The sequence below is a fragment of the Eschrichtius robustus genome, chromosome 11, assembly GCF_028021215.1.
Source record: "Eschrichtius robustus isolate mEscRob2 chromosome 11, mEscRob2.pri, whole genome shotgun sequence".
In the NCBI taxonomy this organism is placed as follows: domain Eukaryota; kingdom Metazoa; phylum Chordata; class Mammalia; order Artiodactyla; family Eschrichtiidae; genus Eschrichtius; species Eschrichtius robustus.
In genome coordinates this window covers 109,655,627-109,679,003 of record NC_090834.1, presented here as the reverse complement: position 1 = coordinate 109,679,003, position 23,377 = coordinate 109,655,627, and the positions used below count along the sequence as shown (strand labels likewise).

General features: G+C 38.6%; 1 protein-coding gene and 1 pseudogene across 14 annotated transcripts in view; one reads left to right on the top strand and one right to left on the bottom strand.

Moving 5' to 3' along the window:
- Positions 1-23,377, bottom strand: part of PPP6R3 (protein phosphatase 6 regulatory subunit 3) — a 130,242-nt gene that overhangs the window by 95,430 nt on the left and 11,435 nt on the right. For 7 of the 14 annotated variants that reach the window (XM_068555648.1, XM_068555644.1, XM_068555653.1 and 4 more), the window contains one exon: positions 13,146-13,243. The exons of 5 other annotated variants lie outside the window; for them this stretch is intronic. The gene's annotated coding sequence lies outside the window, so the exon portion shown is untranslated. Of the gene's footprint in view, positions 1-10,495; positions 10,621-13,145; positions 13,244-23,377 lie in introns of all 14 variants that reach the window. 2 more of the 14 variants (XM_068555645.1, XM_068555649.1) reach the window with 1 other exon arrangement.
- Positions 15,909-16,295, top strand: LOC137772449 (nuclear nucleic acid-binding protein C1D pseudogene; annotated as a pseudogene).

Sequence of the window (23,377 nt, the reverse complement as noted above, 5' to 3'; positions counted from 1 at the left end):
CAGGGAGGACAAGCCATCCAGTCTGGGGCAGGTAAAAATTTCTTCAAAAAGATAAATCTGATGGAATACCTGAACATGTAACTGGCTAGAAGTGTGAGGCTAAATTAGTGATTGATACATTAAAAAAAAAAAAAAGTTGACACAACATTTCCAAGGAAAACCAGAAGTTGTTTAGGAAAAGTATTTGTAATTTACTACTTGACACTATAAATAGCATCCCAAGTAATAATGGATAAATATTGATTTAACCAAAATTGCAATAAAACTGTATTGGAAAGATGGGGAAGACAGAATGTGGGGAAGAGGGTGCAGTGAGGGAAAAAGAGTAAGCTAATCCTTATCTTCCATATCTTTTCAGAAAGGGAAATCAATAGATGTGCTAAAAAAATCAGCAAGCATGCATGTAATTATGAACTCTTCCAGTATGCTCTTCAGACATATGGAGATAAATATGTGTTTTTTTAACTGGCTAAAAGAGTTCTAAGTAATATAGTCGCCTTCAGGGAAGGGGTAAAGAGGGAGGGGTGGCTAAAAAGTGCTGTCATCTTACCCAACCTCCTAAAGCTAGCTCACCCTTAACTGGAGATACGCAAAAGTGACAAAATTTTTTTTCAAATAAAATTTTAAGACGAATGCTAGACTGGGAGGGAGTATTAAATGTTGAGACCAGAGAACTATAACATCAGCTACTCATTAGTTGTGTGACCTAAGGCAAGTCATTTGACCCTAGTATCCATTTCTTCATCTACAAAATAAAGGAGCTGGACTAAGTTAACTCTAAACTTTCTTCCTCTTTCAATAAATTTATGAATCTAATATAAAAATAAAGTAATCAAAGCTTTAAATGTGGTACCAGTGGCCATGGACAATGGCAAATTAAATTACAGAAAGAATGAAGCAGGACTTGGCGAAATAATAAATGGAGAGAGAAGTAAAATGGGAAAAGAAAATTCTGCTTTAAGCCTGTGGGTCCCAAGAGGGTGCTGATGGTGAAGGAGAAATGAGAAAAGCACTGTTTTAAAAATGAAGACAAAAGAGTTCCTGATCCTGGCCTGGAACGAACTGAACTGACTGACAGTATCCAGACAAACTATGACATGAGCCCACTGGAAAAAACCTAACTAAGCTGGAAACAAATGTTTGTGTTAAAAGTTAGAACATACAGATGATGGTGGAATCCATAAGGATGATGAAAAGTTCTTCCCAAAGAATACAGAAACTGAAAAAGGAGGAATTCTCCCCTCGTATTAAATTACTAGGAAACCATAAGTTTTACATCATGATTAAAGGACAAAAACGAGAAAGGGGCATGGCTAGAGAGCAGACTACTGAAAGGCAGCGGGAGCAACAGCACAATGTCATACAAGCTGAAGGAGGAAAAATACAGATTTGCTAATAAAGAATATAACACATAGTTTACTAGTTGACGTCATAGTGCATTCGGGCTGCTAGAACAGAATACCATATGTTGGATGACTTACAAACAACAGAAGTTTACTTCTCACACTGCTATAGACTGGGAAGTCCAAGATCACAGCATCCGTAGTGCCTGGTGAGGACCCCCTTCCTGGTTCATAGACCACAGCCTTTTCTGTGTCCTCACATGGCAGAAAGGGATGAGGGAACTCTCTGGGATCACCAATCCCAATCATTAGGGCTCCACTCTCACACCTCATCACCCCCCAAAGGCCTCACTTCCCAACACCATCACACTGAGGATTAGGTTTCAACATATGAATGTTAGAGGGGAAACAAACATTCAGTCTATAGCAGTTGATATCATTAGGTTATTCTTTCAGAGGAAATGGATCCAGAGGGGCCCCCTCAAAAAAGGAAAACAAGATTTTTTTAAAAGATAATATACTTTTACTTTTGTATTTATTTTTGCCAATCATTCCTTAAAGGAGCCACATTTTCCTCAATAACCATATAACATAACTCTCTCACAAAGGGTCTCCTCTTTCCAATACTACTGACTCTGATTAAGGCCAATGAAGAGAATGTAAGAACATAATTATAAAACTATCAATCAAGAATGAGGGCTGGTTTAGCCTAAAACAGCAAAGGAACAGATTCTCAGCTAAAGAGTATCTAAATATGTACTTGCATAGTCACAGAACTCAAGAATAGCAAGAATGAACGTCTACCCTTACAAACCCTTTCTGCCAGCATTATACGCATGCCTTCTCAAACCTCTTAGGTGTTATTTCTATTTTCTCATTGAGAATAATAAGAAAGGACACTCCAAATAATCCTTACATGAACACTCAATTTATTTATTTATTTCTTAAAGACTCGCTTTGGGGAAAAAGGAATAATAACTTGCTCCCTATGCTCTCATATGACTTTGTACCGTAAATTCCATGATACTCTTGACAAATGCAAATTGACAAGAGGAAGCCGTAGCTATTACATAACATGCAAGAAAATATTTTCTCCTTGTGTCACATATCATACACAACTAAAGACAACCTCTCAGTTACAGACAGGTGATACAGCCTAGAGCCTGGACCCACAAAAGGAAGCAAGTCTACTCTTATTAACATCAGGAAGCCCTAAGGTAGGCCAGCTCAAATCGGAGTATCATGTTAATGTGGATCTCAATGATCCTATCTCTGCAAGTGTGCTCACACATGCTCAAAACACCCAAGTCTAAAGAGATGCAAGATAATGAGATGGGAAGATACTCCATCTCTATGAGGTCTTGCTCACCATTTTATCCTCAATGCCTAGCACACTGTAAATTAAAAAAAAAAAAAAAATCCCCCATATTTTGACCACAAAAATCATCAAAAATGAGCACACAAACACTCGTAATTGGGAGAAACTAAGTAAGTAACATCGTTTGGATGACTTCATCTTTCAATATATATGTATGTATTTTTATATATATACATAGATACACACAGATATATATGTAACTATCAGCTAACTTCAGAAACACCCATCAATTTAATACAAGCTGTGGCAAGAATACAGGCTTCTAAAGCATTCAAAAATTACTGTGACAAGAATGCAAAAAGACTGCTTTTTAAAGTATAAAACACCCAAGGTAAATCCATACTACCACCTTTTAAAAGCAAAATCAGGTACGTAAAGGACTAAGTAAAAACTTTGGCACCCGACTGGATTATGTCATCGTCCGGCTATGCACCCTTATGGACACTCAAATCACTGCCATCGTACATGAAAGCCAACCCAATCTAAGTCGCTATTAAAATGGAGCCAAATCATAAATTAGTAAATTAGCATCCAAAGTAAAGCCCAGAAATCCAACGCTGCCTGTTACAACAACAACAGTGTGCAGAGATGTAGAGCAATGGTACAAAAGACTACACGATTCCAATCGCCAAAGCTATACTTAGCTGGCTCAGCCATGGTTACATATCAAGCTTAATTTGATGTAAAAACTTAAACTTCCATAATCCTGAGTACAAAAGCAAGAAAGACATCAAACTTTTTGTGGGGCATCTTAGTAACCAAGTGATTAATATGTGAAATAGAAGTACAGAGACTAGAAAACATGCTAAGCAGCATGAAGATGAATGAATGTATCACTGAAAATTCAACCCAAGGATGGGATTTTCAATTGGCAAACCAAGATACCTGAGAGATGGAAAAGGAAAAGCCCTTCATATAGGCTCTTGGTTACTGTCCTAAAGAACAGATGAAATATGAACCAAGAAAGGGCCCAAGTCACAACTGGTTAAAGCACTGCCACAAGCTCTGAGTGATTTTTTTCCTCCTACGTTTAAACACAAACCTGATTTCTAGGTGGCAATTCTAATCATACTCATTAACTCTTGGTGCCCACCACTAACACTTCTAAAGTTCTCAAAAAAAATTTGTTTTAAGGTGAATGCTCTAGACCTACACTGTCCAATACAGTAAGCCACCTGCCACGCACAGCCACTGAGCACCTGCGATGCGGCCAGTAAGACTAAGGAACTGGATTTTCAATTTTCTTTTAATTTAAATAGCCACACTGAGCACAGACAAAGAATACCATTTTACTGGGCAGCACTGCTCTGACTCACATTAAAAACTAAGCACAGAATAAACGTTTATGGTCTACAATTTTGGGTAAGTTCACATCTCTAGGCTTCAACTTTCTCAACCAAAAAATGTAAAGAGAGTTCCATTAGATTGTCTCCATGACTAAAAATAAATTAGTGCAGCATATAAATTAAAAGTCTCAGGACTTCCCTGGCAGTCCAGTGGCTAAGACTCTGTGCTCCCAATGCAGAGGGCCCGGGTTCGATCCCTGGTCAGGGAACTAGATCCCTGACCACATGCCACAACTAAAAAGATCCCACATGAGGCAACAAAGATCCCACATGCCGCAACTAGGACCCGAAGGGAAAAAAAGTCTTCATTAAAACTGCTGCAGTGTAATTAAAGCTACACACCCCGGGCTTCCCTGGTGGCACAATGGTTGGGAATCTGCCTGCCAATGCAGGGGACACGGGTTCGAGCCCTGGTCCAGGAGGATCCCACATGCCGCGGAGTGACTAAGCCCGTGCGCCACAACTACTGAGCCTGAGCTCTAGAGCCCGCGTGCCACAACTAGTGAAGCCCACGCACCTAGAGCCCATGCTCCACAACAAGAGAGGCCACCGTAATGAGAAGCCCACGCACCGCAACGAAGAGTAGCTCCCGCTCACCGCAACTAGAGAAAGCCTGCACATAGCAACAAAGACCCAACGCAGCCAAAAACTAAATACATAAAATAGAAATCTTTCCAAAAAAATAAAATGAAATAAAATAAAAATATAAAGCCACACACCCACCTCAAAGTTATGGCAGGTTACCTCACCCTGATGATACAAGGGTATCATGTTACTCCTCACTTCACCACATTTAATGGGGAAGACCAAGAGAATATGGATTCAGTTCAGTCAACCTTTGGGCAAGTAAACTCATCTCTCTGAGCCTATTTTCATATCTGTAAAATGAGATGAGTAGACTAAACTATCATTTAAGATGCTTCAAACCCTCAACTACTTCTTCCCTGTGGCTCTAAGAAGAAATATAAAATATAAGTGAAACCAGGATACTCTAAGAAATGAAGAAAGAGGAATCAATGAATAACCACAGACTCAAACTCTTAAACGAAATTAATTAAATTTAAACAAGATCTTAAAGTAGAGAGTCCCAATGACAGAGAATTTAAAGTTATATTGGGTTGGCCAAAAAGTTCGTTCGGTTTTAAGTAACTATAAAAGACACATTTTTCATTTTCATGAAGAACTTTATTGAACAACATATTCACTAACCGAACTTTCTGGCCAACCCACTACAGTATCAATGTACTCTGCTGGGAGACTGATTTGGTCTACTAGGGTGTACCCAGTTTTTTGTTTTTGCTTTAAGTCCATATGTGAACACGCTGCTTTCTCCAAAGCAGGAAGATCAGTAAAACCAGGTTAACGTAGGTGGCAGGAGAACATATAGCGCACAGAGGTTTGTACTGTCCCTTCCCTCACAGAAGGTGGACAAAGGAAGTCTTCCTCCTCCATCAGGCAGCTGTAGTATCATCACCATTGCTACATCCAGCTTTCTCAGACAACAGCAGATGCTTGCTTACTTTATCAATGATCCAAACCAAGTAAAACGATGCTCTCACGACAGGAACTACGGTTATTTTTAGATGCAATAAGGCAAACTGGAGTGTGAATTCATCCATGAAGCTGGTAAGATATGCTATACCCATCTTTCCTGTGGTATACAACTCAGAACATATATAAAACAGGACAAGATCCTTTAAAAAGAACCCTAACAGGTATGTGGAGACGGGAATACAGACTAATAGTTCATGTGAAGTGTGTTAAAAGGCAGAAAGTCAAGAGAGAATGACAGGCTTAACATCGCTCTTCAAAGGCATATTTTCACATACCTTCTGTGCCTATACCAGACCCACTGATATTTTTTTCAATCTTTTAAAATGGGGAGAAAGAATCACTCTCCAAGTCCCTGGTTTATAGCATGGTAGAAAAAACAAAACCAAATTCTACTTTTTGAAGAATAAAATGTTTTAGCAGGACTTCCCTGGTGGCACAGTGGTTAAGAATCCTCCTGCCACTGCAGGGGTCGCATGTTCAGGCCCTGGTCCGGGAAGATCCCACATGCCGCAGAGCAACTAAGCCCGTGCGTCACAACTACTGAGCCTGTGCTCTAGAGCCCGCGAGCCACAACTACTGAAGCCCACGTGCCTAGAGCCCGTGCTCCGCAACAAGAGAAGCCACCGCAGTGAGAAGCCCGCGCACCACAACAAAGAGTAGCCCCCGCTCGCCACAACTAGAGAAAGCCTGCGCGCAGCAGCGAAGACCCAACGCAGCCAAAAAATAAAACAAGTTTTGGCTGATACCGACTTTCCTTTACACTACAGTTGATTTAACCAGGCCACCACTGATGGACCATTTAGTTTTCAATTTTCACTATCACCAAAAAACGCCAAGGTTCCCAGAAGTGGAACTGCTGGATTAAATAATGTTCATTTCTAATTAGCTGCACAATAGCCATTGGAGGTCATGGCTATCCACATTCCCACCACCAATGGAGGTATGTATGCCTGGTTCCTCACACCCTTGCCCAACAATGCCTTTTTCTCTTAAAAGCACTGTTCACGTCTAAGAGCCATTTATACTTCACTTTTCTGCCAACTGTCTGTTTATATCCTTTGTTCATTTTTCTACTGGGCCTGTCTTCTCAATGGTTTGTAGTGGTTATTTAAAAGTAAGAAAAGGAGCCCTTTGTCTCAAAGCATTCCCTCTTCAGCTCATTCCAATCTGGTGTCTATCTGTACCACTCAACTGAAACTGCCTTTTCAAGTCACCAGTGACCTCCAGATGGGGCTAAATCTAAGTGAAACTCTTCTGTCCTCCTCTCAACCTTGCTCTCGGGAGCATTCAGTACTGTTCACCAGGAGACCCTCCTTACTGGCACCTTCTCCTCACTTGGCTTCTTTGAGATCACACCCGCCTTGTTTTCTCACTGGCTACCTCTCGGTCTCCTCCGAGGCAGAGGTTCCCACAGGGTTCAGACTGTGGACACTACCTAGGTACACTCTCCCCAGCGGACTACACTGGCTGGGGTGTCCACTTCCATGTCTTCTACTCACCCTGTTGCCGAAGCAACTGAAACAAGGCCTGGGGAGACCTTGAAAAAAAAAAGGTTTTGTTGAATAAATGAAGCCGTTTCCACGGGTTTTAAAATATACCTCTGTAAACACAGTTGAGATTCAAATTTATAAAACCAATTAAGGCCATCTCTGCACTTCAAACACAGGTACCCAACTATTAGCAGACATCTCCCCTTGGATGTCTTGCGAGCACATTAAATTTAGTATCTCCTAAACGGGTTTTTGCTCTCTATCATACACTGACCACCAACCAAACTCTTTCCTCACTAAGTTCTCCCTGTCCCAGAGAAGGCACACCCCAGTTGTAAAAGACAGAGCTTGGCTCCTCTTTTCCCTCCCAATATCCAATTCATCAAAATTTTGTCAACTCCATCTTCTGGGTATCTCCCCTTCTTCACCTTCCTCTGCCACCACCCGGAGGATAAGAACAGCTTCCTAATTCACCTCCTGCGTCTCCTCTGGCCCCTTTAAGCCACCGTTTCCTGCGTTCCCAGTCAGTGTCCTCTGCCACTCCATGCGAGTGATGGTAACAATGAGGATAATCTGATCTATGCGGTCCACTGTGGCAGCCACATAAGGCTTCTAAGCACATGGAACACAGCTAGTTCGAACTGAGAAGTATGTATGTGTAAAACATACACTTGACTTCAAAGACTTAGTACAAAAGAAAGAAGTGAAAATATCTCATTAATAATTTTATATGACATGCTGAACTGACAATGTTTTGTATTACTGGGTTAAATAAAATACATTAAAATTAATTTTACCTGTTTCCTTTTCATGAGGCCACTAGAAAATTTATGATTACATATGTAGCTTGCACTGTATCTCTATTGAGACACTGTCCTGATTCACTGAGGGCACCAGCATGCCATCTTTTTAAACCACGTGTGACCAAAGCATTGAAAGCACCAGGCCTGGCACTGGACAGGCACCCAGATATTTGCTGAAAGAATTATGGTCAACAATCGGTATCCTTTACGTACACTCATTTAAAAACAAAACACTGAAAATTTAGCTCTTACTTGAAGTTGAACCACACTTTTAAAGTACAATTTGGGCTTCCCTGGTGGCGCAATGGTTAGGAATCCGCCTGCCAATACAGGGGACATGGGTTTGAGCCCTGGTCCGGAATGATCCCACGTGCCGTGGAGCAACTAAGCCCGTGCGCCACAACTACTGAGCCTGCGCTCTAGAGCCCGTGAGCCACGACTACTGAAGCCCGCGCGCCTAGAGCCCGTGCTCCACAACAAGAGAAGCCGCCGCAATGAGAAGCCTGCGCACCGCAACAAAGAGTAGCCCCTGCGCGCAGCAACGAAGGCCCAACACAGCCAAAAATAAATGATAATAAATAAAATAAATTTTAAAAAATAAATGAAGTACAATGTGTATTAAAACAACTTTTTTTTTTAATTCAACAAATGTATACTGAGACCTGCTCTGCAGAGCACACCAGAGCCAGGTGTCCTGACTTCTGGCTGGCGCTGCGGCAGGCTCACTGCGCCCAGTCACCCTTTCATTAAGGAAACCCACAACATGGAGTCAGAGAAAGGCCTTCTTTGTTTTTCATATTTTGCATTCTTACAGTAAATCATCATTTGAATTTATACAAATAATACACAAATACATTCTTCTGAACTACTGAAACAACACAGATCAAGTGACGACCTCCGTCTACCTGCCCAGCTCCTTCTAATCCCAGTAATCGGTTTCAGAATTGTTAAGAAAACTAAGTTGAAACTTTACACATACGTGAATTTTAAGAAATACTTTATCTGCTTCTCTAACATTCATCCTAATTATGTCATTAATTTTTGTAATTTTTCGGTGCTAAATTTTCTGTTAGAAGGGAAAGTCAGAAACTGGGGAAGACTGGAAATTTAAGGTGGCCTAAAAAGATTTTGAGTCATCAACCCTTAAAACCTAGTCATCATAACTCAAAAAATCAGCCATGAGAGAAGGAAAGCTAGTGGACAGTACAAGGAGGAAAAAAAAAAAGAGTCGACGGTTAACATGGAAAGTCTAATAAGATTTAGGTAGTGATCATCTTGTAATGTATTTAAATGTCCAATCACTATGCTGTACACCTGAAATTAACATAATATTGTTATACCAACTATATGTCAAGTGAAAAAACAAAACAAAACAAAAAACCTGGGAGGTGGGGCTTTGCAAAAAGTATCACACCACCTTATGTTATGCCCTGCAACATTTAAACTACCAGAGAGGGTGTGGTATCTTCAAGGAGGGCAAGGCTTACAGTCAGTGTGGGGTCTTCTAAAGAAACAAAAAATGCACTCTCAGATGGCCTCACAAACACACAGAGTACATTTCAAAACAAACATTATTACATTTTAAGTCTAGAACTATAATCTGAACGAATTTCAATGTGATTTAGGTTGGAAGCCCTTTAAAAATTTCAATTTGGGTCCACATTCAACCTCCAGAGACAGATCACAACCAAAGAAGACACACAAGCGAGACTGCAGGAAAGTTTACGCTCAAACAGAGAAACTTACAACTACCTGCTTACCAGGCAGAGGACACTGTGGGGATACTACAAGACAAAAAAAATCGAGGTCTTCCACAAACAGATGGAAAGTGAGGTAGGGGGAACTGTTTTAACTGGTAGACCTCATTTGGATCCTGATTTGCCAAAATTAGAAAACTGTATATATAAAAATTATGACATTTGAGACAACTGGAAATTTCAACTCCGACTAGGTACTGGATGGTATCAAGCAACTGCTTTGTGGGAGTTTTATTTAGATGTTATAGTTTTGTGCTTATGTTACGGTTAAAACAAAAAAAAAGTGTTTATTTTTGAAAGATCTATACTGACATATTTACAGAAGAAACAAGATAATCATTTTGGGATTTTCTTCAAAGTAATATGTAAGGGGCTAGCCATAAAGGAAAAATTAATCAACTGAATTACATGAACTCCTCTTCCTCCAAAGACACAATGACAATCCACAGAGTAGGCAAAGATATTCACCATGTTTGTATCTCCTGAAAGATTCATATCCAGAATAAAAGAAACCCTACCAAGTGTTGTGTTTGAAGATATGTCCACAAATTCTTTGACACTCCTTTCAAAAAGGGAACTTAACTCCCCAAGGTGGGACGATGTAGTGAGTCTCTTCTAACAAACAGAATATGGCAAAATTAAATGCCATGAGACTTTTGAGGTTGTGTCATAAAAATGATAGCTTCCACTTGGTGCTATTTCTCTCAAATCACTCTCTCAGGGGGAAGTCAGTCACCATGTCCCGAGGACAGGACACTTAGGCAATCCTGTCAAACGCCTACATGAAAAGGAACTGTGGCCTCCCACTGACAGCCGGGACTAACCTGCCAGGCATGCGAATGAGCCACCTTGGGAAGGATCCTCCAACTCCAGTCAAGCCTTCAGAGGTTGATGACATCCAAGCCAAATGGCCCAGCCAAGTCGCTCCCAAGTTCCTAACCCACAAAAACTATGAGATAATAAATGTTTACTGTTGTTATAAACCACTAAGTTTGGGGATAATTGCTATGAAGCAACAGAGAGTTAATATGATAAAAACACATAATGCAATAGACAAAAGAAAAGGAGACAAATATTACTCTTCATTAAAAAAGAATAACTAGGGGGTTGGGGAAGGGAAGGATTGAGAGTTTGGGATTAGCAGATGCAAAATATTGTATATAAGATGGATAAACAACAAGGTCTTACCGTATAGCACAGGGAACTATATTCAATAACCTGTGATAAACCATAATGGAAAAGAATATTAAAAAGAATGTATATATTGGGATTTCTCTGGCGGTCCAGTGGTTAAGACTCCGTGCTCTCACTGCAGGGGGCACAGGTTCAATCCCCGGTAGCGGGGGGGCTTCCCTGGTGGCGCAGTGGTTGAGAATCTGCCTGCCAATGCAGGGGACACGGGTTCGAGCCCTGGTCTGGGAAGATCCCACATGCCGCGGAGCAACTAGGCCCGTGAGCCACAACTACTGAGCCTGCGTGTCTGGAGCCTGTGCTCCGCAACAAGAGAGGCCGCGACAGTGAGAGGCCCGCGCACCGCGATGAAGAGTGGCCCCCGCTCGCCACATCTGGAGAAAGCCCTCGTATAGAAACGAAGACCCAACACAGCCAAAAATAAAGTAATTAATTAATTAATTAATTTTTTTTAAAAAACCCCGGTAGGGGAACTAAGATCCCACATGCCACGTGGCGTGGCCAAAAATAAATGAATGAATGATGAATGAATGAATGAAAAGAAAAAGAATGTGTGTGTGTACGTGTATATATGTATGTATAACTGAGTCACTTTGTTGTGCAGCAGAAATTAACACAACATTGTAAATCAACTATACTTCAATAAAATTTTAAAAAGATAAAAATGAAAAAGGATAACTAAACAACCAAAAAAAGCATGAAAAGGTGCTTGACTTCACTAGTGCAAATTAAAACTACTGTAAGGTATCACTACACAGCTAGGGGTGTAGCTAAAATGAAAAGCATGAAAGAAAGATATGAGCTATTAAAGACAGTATGGAGTAAGCGGAACATCACGCACTGCTGGGGGAAGTGTAATCTGGCACAGCCACTTTAGTAGATGCAGCCACAGTTTTCCAAAATGGAATATATGCACACCTCTACAAGCTAGCAATTTCACTTCTAGGTATATCCCCAACAATCTCACACACAATGTCAAGAAAAAAACTCAGACACAAGTGAACATACCATAAGATTCTATTTATTTAAGGAACAAAACTTAATGCAGTTAAGTATCAGGATACTGGCTGCCCTCGGGAGAGAGGAGGGTATGACTGAAAGGGGACAAAGGAGATACCCGGGACCCAATTACCCAGGTGGGTTTCAGACTTTGAAAATTTCATTTATGATGTGTACTCTTCTATATTTCTATTATAATTCAATAGAGTTTTAAAATAGTAACAATCCAGGAGAGAAGTGGGGATTGAAGGAGTAAGTAGGGCAGGACTGGCCTTGGGTTTATGGTTGTTGGAGCTGAGTACCTGAGGGCTCATTACACTATTCTCTATTTGTGTGTGTTAAAATTTTCCCCTAATAAAAAAGATTTTAAATATACATTAATATAAAACTGGCTAGAACGGCTGATAAAAGCATAAACTGGGGTAATTTTTCTGGCCATAGATATCAAAGGGTGTTAAAAATCTATACATTCCTTGACCCAATTACTCTGCTTTAATGAGTTCACACTAAGGTATTTATCCTGAGTAAAAAAGTCTTATATATAACAATGTCCAAAGAGTTTATAACAGAAAAAAAAAGAGAAATGTCTAAATACAGAGGTCACAGGACACTGTGGGGACCACCACAGGATAAACAATCCAGGTCATCCACAAACATATGGAACCTGAGTAACAATGATTTTATCTGCACCAAGGTTCTTTTATCTGTCCATTGAAATACAGTCATTAACAAAGACGTGATCCACATCATTATATCACCAAAAACATGCAAATTAAAACAATGTGACACAACTACACACCAATTAGAATGGCCAAAGTCCAAAACACTGACACCAAATGCTGGTGAGGACGTAGAGCGACAGGAACTCTCAATCACTGCTGATGAAAGTGCAAAATGGTACAGGCATTTGGAAGACAGTTCAGCAGTTTCTTACAAAACTAAACATATTCTTACCATACAATCCAGCAATCGTGCTCCTTGGTATCTACCCAAGGAAGTTGAAAACTTATGATCACACAAAAACCTGCACACAGATGTTTATGGCAGCTTTATCCATACTTGCCAATACTTGGAAGCAACCAACATGTCCTTCAGTAGGTGAGTGAATAGACTTTTCCCCTCCCCTCATGTTTCTGGGAGGGGGAAAAGAACATTTTCTTTTCTATTTTTTTTTTTTTTTGAAATATATCAGGACATTCCGTTCTTAACAAAGCTCACCTTCAAAAAAAAAAAACTATTTTACCAGAGCCTAACCCACTGAGGTTTTACCAGAACCTAACCTACCTGGAGGAAGGGAAATATCCAACTCCAGCCCCCTCTAACCTTCCGCATGAGGAAAGGGAAGTACACAACTCCAGGCCACTCTAGCCATCCTGTACCACCTAAGAAAAGGAAAAAAGCAGAGAAGCACTGGTGAAGTTCACAGTTCAGGGGCACAGGCTCACCAAAAGACTGAGACTGAATCATAGCACTACAGAACATTTCCCCTCCCCAGACATTTTACCACTACATTTCCAAACGTCTATTCTTCACAGTTCCTTTTACCAGTGCATCATGTCTGCCTTTCAAAAAAGATTACGAAGCATACTAAAAAGACAAAAAAGTTTGAAGAGATTGAACAACCATCAGAACCAGTCATGTATGCCAGAGAAGATGCTGGAATTATCAGACCAGGTAAGCTAAGAGCTTTAATGGAAAAGGCAGACAACATGCAATAATGGATAAAATAATGCAAATAGATAAAAATTCTAAGAAAGAATCAAAAAGAAATGCTACAGACAAAAATACTGTAACAGAAATGAATAATGCCTCTGATAGGCTCATTAGTAGACTGGACATAGCTGAGGAAAGAAACACTGAGCCTGAAGATATGACACTAGAAACTTCCAAAATGGAAAAGCAAAGAGGAAAAAAACTGGGGGGGGGGGGGGGGGGGTGCGGTGGGGGGGCGGTGTGCAAAATATCCAAGAGCTATGGAACAACTACAAAAGGTATAACATACATGCAATGGGAATACCGGAAGGAAAAGAGAAAAGGAATAGAAACAATATTTGAAGCAATAATGACTGGGAATTTCCCCCAAATTAATGTCGGACACCAAACCACAGATCCAGTTATCTCAGGGAACACCAAGCAGGATAAATGCAAAAAAACAAAAACAAAAACCTACACCCGGGCATATCATATGTTGTCTACAAGAAACCCACTTTAAATTCAAAGACACATATAGGTTAAGAGTAAAGGGAAAGAGCCAGACCATACTAACACTAATTAAAACAAACTGGGAGTGGCTATATTAATTTCAGACAGAGAAGACTTCAGAGCAAAGAAAGTTGTCAGTGATAAGAAGAGTTATTACAAAATGAAAAGGGGGTCAATACTCCAAGAAGACATAACAATCCTTAATGTTATGCAGCTAACAACAGCATCAAAATACGAGTCAAAAACAGATAAAACTGCAAGGAAAAATAGATGAATTTACTATTATAATTGGGGACTTTAACACTCCTCTATCAGAAATGGACAAATCCAGCAAGCAGAAAATCAATAAAGACACAACTGAACTCAACAGCACCATCAATCAACTGTATATAATTGACATGTATGGACTAATTCATCCAGCAGTAGCAAATCACACATTCTTCTCAAACACACATGGAATACACACCAAGATGGACCATGTTCTATGAAATACACCTTAACAAATTAAGAACAGAAATCATACAGTGTCTGCCCTTAGACCACAATGCAATTAAACTAGAAATCAGCAACAGAAAGATAGCTGGAAAAACCCAAAGTACTTGAAGATTACACATTACACTTCTAAATAACACATGGATCAAAGACAAAAAAATCTCAAGAGAAACTTTAAAAATGTCTGAACAAAATGAAAATACAACTTACTAAAAACTTTGGGGGATGCAGCAAAAACAGTGCTTAGATTAAAATTTATAGAATTGAAAGCATATATTAGAAGACATCTAAAATCAATAATCTAAGCTTTCACCTTAGAAGACTAGATAAAGAAGAGCAAATTAATTCCAAACTACGCAGAAAATTGAAATAATAAAAATTAGGGCATAAAAGAATTTTAAAACAAGAAATCAGTAGAGGAAGTCAACAAAACCAAAAGCTGATTCTTCAAAAACAAAAACAAAAAAATCAACAAAACTCGTAAGACTTTTTCCAGACTAAGGAAGAAAGAAGACCTAAACTGCTAATATCAGAAATGAAAGAGGGGAATCACTACAGATCCCATATACAATAAAAGGATAATAAAAGAATATTATGAACAACTCTATAGCCGCAGATTTGATAACCTAGATGAAACGGACCAACTCCTTGACAGATACAATCTACTCCTTGACAGATACAATCTGTCACAACTCACATAAGAATAGACAGTTTGAATAGGTCTACACATCTATTAAAGAAATTGAATCAATTATTAATAACCTAAAACAGAAAGTATCACGTCCAAATGGGTTTACTGATGAATTCGACTGAACATTTAAAGAAAAAATTATACCAATTCTCTACCATCTCTTCCACAAGGCAGAAACAGAAGGAATACTTCCTAACTCATTCTATGAGACCAATCATGCTCCTTGATATTTACTCAAACGAACTGAAAACTTATGTTCACACAAAAACCTGCACACAGATGTTTACAGCAGCTTTTTCATAACTGCCAAAACTCGAAGGCAACCAAGATGTCCTTCAGTAGGTGAGTGCATAGACTGGTACAACCAAACAATGGAACATTACTCAGCACTAAAAAGAAATGACCTCTCAAGCCGTGAAAAGACATGGAGGAACCTTAAATGTATATTACTAAACGAAATAAGCCAGTCTAAAAAGTCTACAATGCTGCATGTTTCCTACTATATTTCGTTTTAGAAAAAGGAAAACTATAGAGACATTAAAAAGATTAGTGAAGTCATTGGAGAGCGCTGCTCGCTGTGGGCAGAGCCGGTGCGCCACTGACGTCACCGCTGCCAACTGCTTTCTGGGAGGCAGGAGTGGAAGGCCTGAGAGTTGACAATAATGGCAGGTGAAGAAATTAATGAAGACTATCCAGGAGAAATTCATGAATATTTATCAACATTTGAGAATTCCACTGGTGCTGTGGATGAGATGCTGAAGACCATGATGCCTGTTTCTAGAAATGAGTTGTTGCAGAAGTTGGACCCACTTGAACAAGCAAAAGTGGATTTAGTTTCTGCTTACACATTAAATTCAATGTTTTGGGTTTATCTGGCAACTCAGGGAGTCAATCCTAAGGAACATCCAGTAAAGCAGGAACTGGAAAGAATCAGAGTATACATGAACAGAGTCAAGGAAATAACAGACAAGAAAAAGGCTGGCGACCTGGACAGAGGCGTGGCTTCAAGAGGGCGTTGTAATAAATGCCCTCTGGGAACCAAAACCTAAAAATGCACCCAAAGTTGCCAATAAAGGAAAAAGTAAAAATTAACCTTTTGGTTTGATGTACACATATTCCAAAAGTATATAATTTTTTTGTGTGTGTGGTTAAGAATTTTATTCTTTTTCTTTCTTTTTTCTTTCAATTTACTTGTTTTTTTTTTAATTGGAGTGTAGTTGCTTTACAATGTTGTGTTGGTTTCTGCTGTGCAGCAGGGTGAATCAGCTATACGGACACATGTATCCCCTCTTTTTTTGGATTTCCTTCCCATTTGGGTCACCACAGAGCATTGAGTGGAGTTCCCTGTGCTATACGGTCTGTTTTCATTAATTATCTATTTTATACATAATAGTGCATATTTTTATTGTTTTCCACAAAATAGACAATGATTATGTAGCATTGTAAGCTTTAAATGTATTCCGTATTGAATTCATATATAAAATCTGTATTTTAAATTTGTAATGCTAAATACCTTTCCCCCCAGAAAGATTAAGTTATATTTATTGATTGTCTTATAGAACACTATGAGGTTTTTAACACTGGGGTATATTTTATATTTATAGTTTACTGTCTCTTGACAAGACTCTTATTTCCTTATACAGGTCACTCTTTCAAGTGCCATTTTATAAGCAACTATGAAATTTAAGTTAAATGTTCTTTGTAAACATTTGTCTATTTTCAGTGAATAATGATTTTATGAAGTATGCTGAAGTTATAAATACACCTGTTTTCATTATATAATATTAAGAAAGAAAAAAAGATTAGTGGTTGTTAGGGGTCAAGTCTGAGGCACGGATGAACAGGCAAAGCACAGAGGATTTTTAGGGTAGTGAAACTGTTCTACAGACTACTACAATGGTGGATACATGTCATCATACATTTGTCTAAACCCACAGAATATATAACATTAAGAGTGAACCTAATGTAACGTGCAGACTTTGGGTGATAATGATGTGTCAACGTAGGTTCATGGAGGTTGGGGGGGGGGCGGCGCGTGGGGAGACAAGGAGTATATAGGCTTCTGGCTCTGTACTTCTGCCTCAACTCTGCTGTGAACCTAAAACTGCTCTATGAAATAAAGTTTATTAATTTAAAAAAATGGTTAAATGTAAATTTGTGTTATGCATGTTTTACAAGAAAAGATTTGCTAAATCACTGTTCATTTATAGTAGAGCTTATAAACGTCATATATGTCATACATCACTTGAAAAGGAGATAATAGAAAAGCTTTCTAAAAAAAGGCTTCCTTCCACTGCTTAACAGTTGTACTTTGTACGTAAAGATAAAAAGCAAAGAATCCAGCTTATAATTTAGTATTTTACCTATTTCTGTACCAAACACTAAACTTCTAAAAGCTTCTAAGAACAAAGTGCTTTATTGTAACAAACTAAAAGCAAGCTAGGGCTTCCCTGGTGGCGCAGTGGTTAAGAATCCACCTGCCAATGCAGGGGACATGAGTTCGAGCCCTGGTCCAGGAAGATCCCACATGCTGCGGAGTGACTAAGCCAGTGCGCCACAACTACTGAAGCCCGTGCGCCTAGAGCCTGTGCTTGGCAAAAGAGAAGCCACTGCAATGAGAAGTCCGCGCACAGCAACCAAGAGTAGCCCCCGCTCTCCGCAACTAGAGAAAGCCCGCGCACAGCAATGAAGACCCAACGGAGCCAAAAATAAATAAAATAAATAAATTTATATAAAAAGATAAATGAAAACAACCCAAATTTGTTTGTGATTAAAAATAAAAATCTAAAGCCCACTGAAATGGGAAATGGCTATAAAGTATACCAGTAATTAAAAAGAAGACCGATCTCTGTGTACTGCATGGGACTCAATGAAAAGTGATGAATGATAAGAAAAAAAAAGTGTATGCCTAACACTGTATAGTTTCTATAAGCACGTGTGTAAGTAATACAAACACATTGAAAAAAATCAAAAAAATAGAGACAAAACTATTAACAGCAGAAGACAGAAAAGAATTGGGGGAAGGTGAGCAGAAGAGATTTTAGTCTTACCTATTTTTACTTTTTTTCAAAGCAAATATAATCACATATTGACTAATTTTTTTAAACTAAGGCTTCTATTCTAAACAGAAAAACAGCAACAAAGTAAAAATGAAAATTTCACAATATCCTACTACCAGTCAAGATTTCAAAACCAAAGCCAGTGAAAGAGTTCATAAAATAAGATATTAACCATTAACAAAGTCAGCATAGCCTTAATCACTTGTTCTGTGAAAGTTTATGACTTCTACATTAATACACTTGCAAGGGAAAAAAATAAAACCCTACAAATTCAAATTACCCAAAGTTATCTTCTATGGAAAAGGGAGGAGAACTTTAATATTACTTCCATTTTATATAGGAAGAAGCTGGGGCTCAGAAAGTGAAATAATTTGCCCAAAGTCAGTCAGTGGTCAAACCAAGATTCCAATCCAGTTCTCATCAACTTAACAACCCTTTCCCGAAATCATTCTGGCTAGACGTCCTCCCTCCCTCCCAGAGGTTCCTTCTTCATATAAAAGATGAACATCCTACACTCACCTTAAGGTGAAAAGAGTTAAACTATGCAAGTAATGAATCAAGCACAAGTGACAACCGTAATAACAGGCACTGGGCAAACAAAATAGGAAGAGACAATTACATCTACCCAGTGTAAGGCAGGTACGTAAGCAAGGGCAGGCTGCTGAAGGTTTACACTAATCAAGAGGCAATTCAACAGTCACTGATGCCAAAAATTGAAAAACTTTAAGCCTGACAATATGGTAAATGGCAGGAATGGACTCTACTTTTTGCAGGGGATAAACATAAACATGCCCAATAATGTTTAACTTTAATCCTCACAACAATTCTGCTAAACCAGCTCTCTCTCTCTCTACCCTGTGCCCCCTACAACTCTTCCTCATTCTTTCCTCGTTGCCCTAGAAGATTATCAAACTTTATTTTTTGAAATTTGATGAAAACAATAGATACAATACCGATGCATGTCAAGCTCCTTGGCCTCACTGAAAACTACTGGGATAGGACTGAAAGTATTTACTAACTCTTTACTCCTGGGATCAGCGGCACTGGCGCCAAACCCCCTAACTCTCCTCAGTTTACAAGTCCTGCTAACCACACTGTCACAAAGAGAGTTCCAACCCAGCCCAGCCTATGCTAGTATGTTCCTCCATGCCTCTTTTAATTTATTAGTCAGAGTAAGAAAAGACTTAACATAAAGAAGTATAAAACCGTCCCCCCTCTCCCTCAGGATAGGCCACGTATTATAAATGCTGAACCCTACTCTTTTCCTTTCGCAAAGACAGATTCAGCTCATAATCTATTTTGATCCACATCCCTTTTCCAGATTGTTTTTGGTGTTCTATACTTGGTCAGAGTCACATTTAAAGTTCACATAAACGTTTCCTAGCAATCAAATGACCCCATTTAAAAAAGGTAACCAGTCTTGAAATCTTTTCCATTTCTGGATATAAAAATGAGCTAATTAATGTGAAGGACCAGAAAATCTTTAAGAAATTCCTTATTAACATAGGAGCACTCCATTTAAAGGAGAGAAAAACAATCGCATTTGCCAGCTCTTAACAAAATGAACATCCTCGGGACTTCCCTGATGGCGCAGTGGTTAAGAATCTGCCTGCCAATGCAGGGGACAAGGGTTCGAGCCCTGGTCGGGGAAGATCCCGCATGCCACGGAGCAACTAAGCCCGTGCACCACAACAACTGAGCCTGCACTCTAGAGCCCACGAGCCACAACTGCTGAGCCTGTGTGCCACAACTACTGAAACCTGCGCACCTAGAGCCCGTGCTCCACAACGAGACGCCACCGCAATGAGAAGCCCGCACACCACAACGAAGGTAGCCCCCGCTCACGACAACTAGACAAAGCCCGTGCGCAGTAACGAAGACCCAACACAGCCAAAAGATAAAAATAAAATTTTCTTAAAATGAACAGCCTCTATTACTTGCAATTTTTAAAGTTTTTTGAATACTGACTGACACATATCCAAAACAATATCTGGTACATGATTATTCAAAAGTAGCAAGACACCAAAAGAGCAATCCAAAATAAAAGGTAATACCAGCAATCTAAAAATAAAAAAAGACTAAACATATCTGCTGGACTGGCCAACATGAAGAGCACTTTAGGCTCAGAATACCTCAAATTCCTGGGTAAGGAACAACTGACAGCTTACTTCTAATTCTAATCTAGTTAGGCAATAGCTGCATATAAATTGAGACTAAAAGCATTCAATAGTTCTTATAAGGGTAAAGATATCAATTAACTTTGGGCCTTAAGTTAAATATGAAATGATTAAGATCACCAAGAAGAGAAGTGTCTAATCTCTTACTGGGTGTAGGTAAAAAGGGTAGACAGGAATGAAGGGCAAAAATCCCACAATATATAGACAAGAAAAGGAAAAGAACAAAAAATAAGCCCAATTAGCACAAAATACGAAAGTAGAAATAAACCAAATATTTCAATCACAACTAATGTAAATAGACTAACCAGCTTAAAGTCAAATTATAAAAATGCAATCTAGCTGTGTGCTGCTTTCAAAGGGCACTCCTAAAACATTAAGGGCACCAAAACTTGATAGTTAAAGGGCAGAAAAGTATATACCAGGCAAACATTAACTAAAGTCCCTTGGTACAGCTATGCCAATATCTGACAAAATATATTTTAGTGGAAAAAATGTTCCTAGAAACAAAGATTCGTTACAGAATGACAAACTGTGCAAGTCACTGGAAACTTAGCAATTCTAAACTTATAGATAGAAAGCAAAAATTGAGAGAACTATAGGAATTTGACAAATGTTCCATCACAATGGGATTTTAACAACACCCCTCTCTGTAACTGATGGAACAAGCAGACAATATTAGTTAAGGACACTAGTTTGAATGTGAAATCAATTAATGTGTTTCATCCAATAGACATGGGAAAACCTGACCTTAAAATTGGAAACACATTCTTTTTAAACACACGTGGAAAACTAATAAAAATTTGCCACAAACTAGACACCATTAAAACAGCCTCAACAAATTTCAAACAATCAAAATCACACTGGACCACGTTTTATTAGCACAATGTATGTTAGCAATCAATAACAAAGATTAAAAGATACAGGGCTTCCCTGGTGACACAGTGGTTAAGAATACACCTGCCAATGCAGGGGACATGGGTTCGAGCCCTGGTCCGGGAAGATCCCACATGCTGTGGAGCAACTAAGTCCGTGCGCCACAACTACTGAAGCCCGTGTGCCTAGAGCCCATACTCTGCTACAAGAGAAGCCACCGCGATGAGAAGCCCGCGCACCACAACGAAGAGTAGCCCCCACTCGACGCAACTAGAGAAAGCCCGCGCACAGCAATGAAGACCCAATGCAGCCATAAATAAATAAATAAAATATAGATCAATATATCAAGATTTTTCAATAACTTTCTAAATTTCTAAGTCAGAGAAGAAATCAAAATGAAAATGTGAATACATTCAGAACTAAAAGATAAAATTTTTGCATAGCAAAACTTCTGAATTGGAGCTAAAGTAGTATTTAAAGGGTAGTTACTACCTTATTTACATATATATGTATACATGTATACAAAAGACCTGAAAAGCAATGAGCTAAGAATCCTGCTTAAGAAAATAAATATTAGTAATTAATTACAAATCAGGCAGAATCATAAGATATTATTTTCTGCCAATATATTTGAAAACAAGGACAAAATAAATGTTTTAGAAAAATTACCAAATGTGACTCAAGAAAAAGAAGACTCTAATGATCCTATAAATATTAAAGCAACCAAGCCAGTAATTTTTAAATCTCAGACAGAAAACACCAGGCCCTGATGGTTTTACAGGCAAGTTTTATCAAAATGAAAGAACAGATAATTCCAATTTTACATACAAACTCTCTAAGAGAATAAAAAGGAGGAAACACTACAGCTCATTTTATTAGAATGAGAATACCCTTGATAGTAAAACTCATAAAGCTGATACAAAAAAAGGAAAATTAAAGATCTTACCAATGAACATAGATACATAAATCCTAAGATATTAGCAACTAAAAAAATATATATATCTAAGGGAATTCCCTGGCGGTCCAGTAGTTAGGACTTGGCACTTTCACTGCTGGGGCCCAGGTTCAATCCCTGGTCAAGGAACTAAGATCCCGCAAGCCGAGTGGCATGGTCAAAAAAAATACATTCCAAAAACAAAACAAATAAACAATTAAAAAAAAAAAAGAATATGTCATGATTGAGCTGGATTTATCCCAGATATGTGAAATTAATTCCAATATTACCTTTTAGAGCAATTTTTCATATTACTAGATTAAAGGAGAAAAACTGTAATATCATCCCAATAGATGTAGAAAATGTATTCAATTAAGTGCAATGCCCACTTGTGATTTATTTTTAAATTTCTCCATAAACTAAGATTGAAGAAATCTTCCTCAACCTGTTAAAGGAAAAAAAAAGTATCCACACATTTAATGGTGAAAAATAAAAGCATCTCCCTTAAAACCGGGAATATGACAAGGATGCCCGCCATTACCATTTATATTCCCCACTGGCTGCCATGAAGCAGTGCAGTTAGAACTAGAAGTAAGATATAAAAAGTAAAAGGACTGAAAAGAAATGAACTATCATTATTCAAAGATTAGATGATTATCTACATAAAAACCCCCAAGAGTCCACAGGCAAATTATTATGTTCAGAAGTTAAAGAATATAAGAGTCACATATAAAGTCATCTTCATTTCCATTTACCAGCAAATAGAAATTTTTAACTTAAAAAAAATTTACAACATCAACAGAAACTATAAAGTAACCAAAAAACAAATCTAACAACAACAACAACAAAAAATGCAAGACTTGTAGAAAGAAAAAAACATAAAACTTTTTAAAAGACAACTACCTATAAACCAAATAATCTATTTCCTCTTCTACTTGGGTAGTATGAGGGCTAGAAGAAAAGATTAGCAGATACTAAGATCCATTTTTGCCCTTTTATTACATGCTTTCAATAAACATTTTTTTAAAAATCCCATAAACACAGTAAAGAGACAGGTCACAAATTGGGAAAGGATATTTGTCACACAA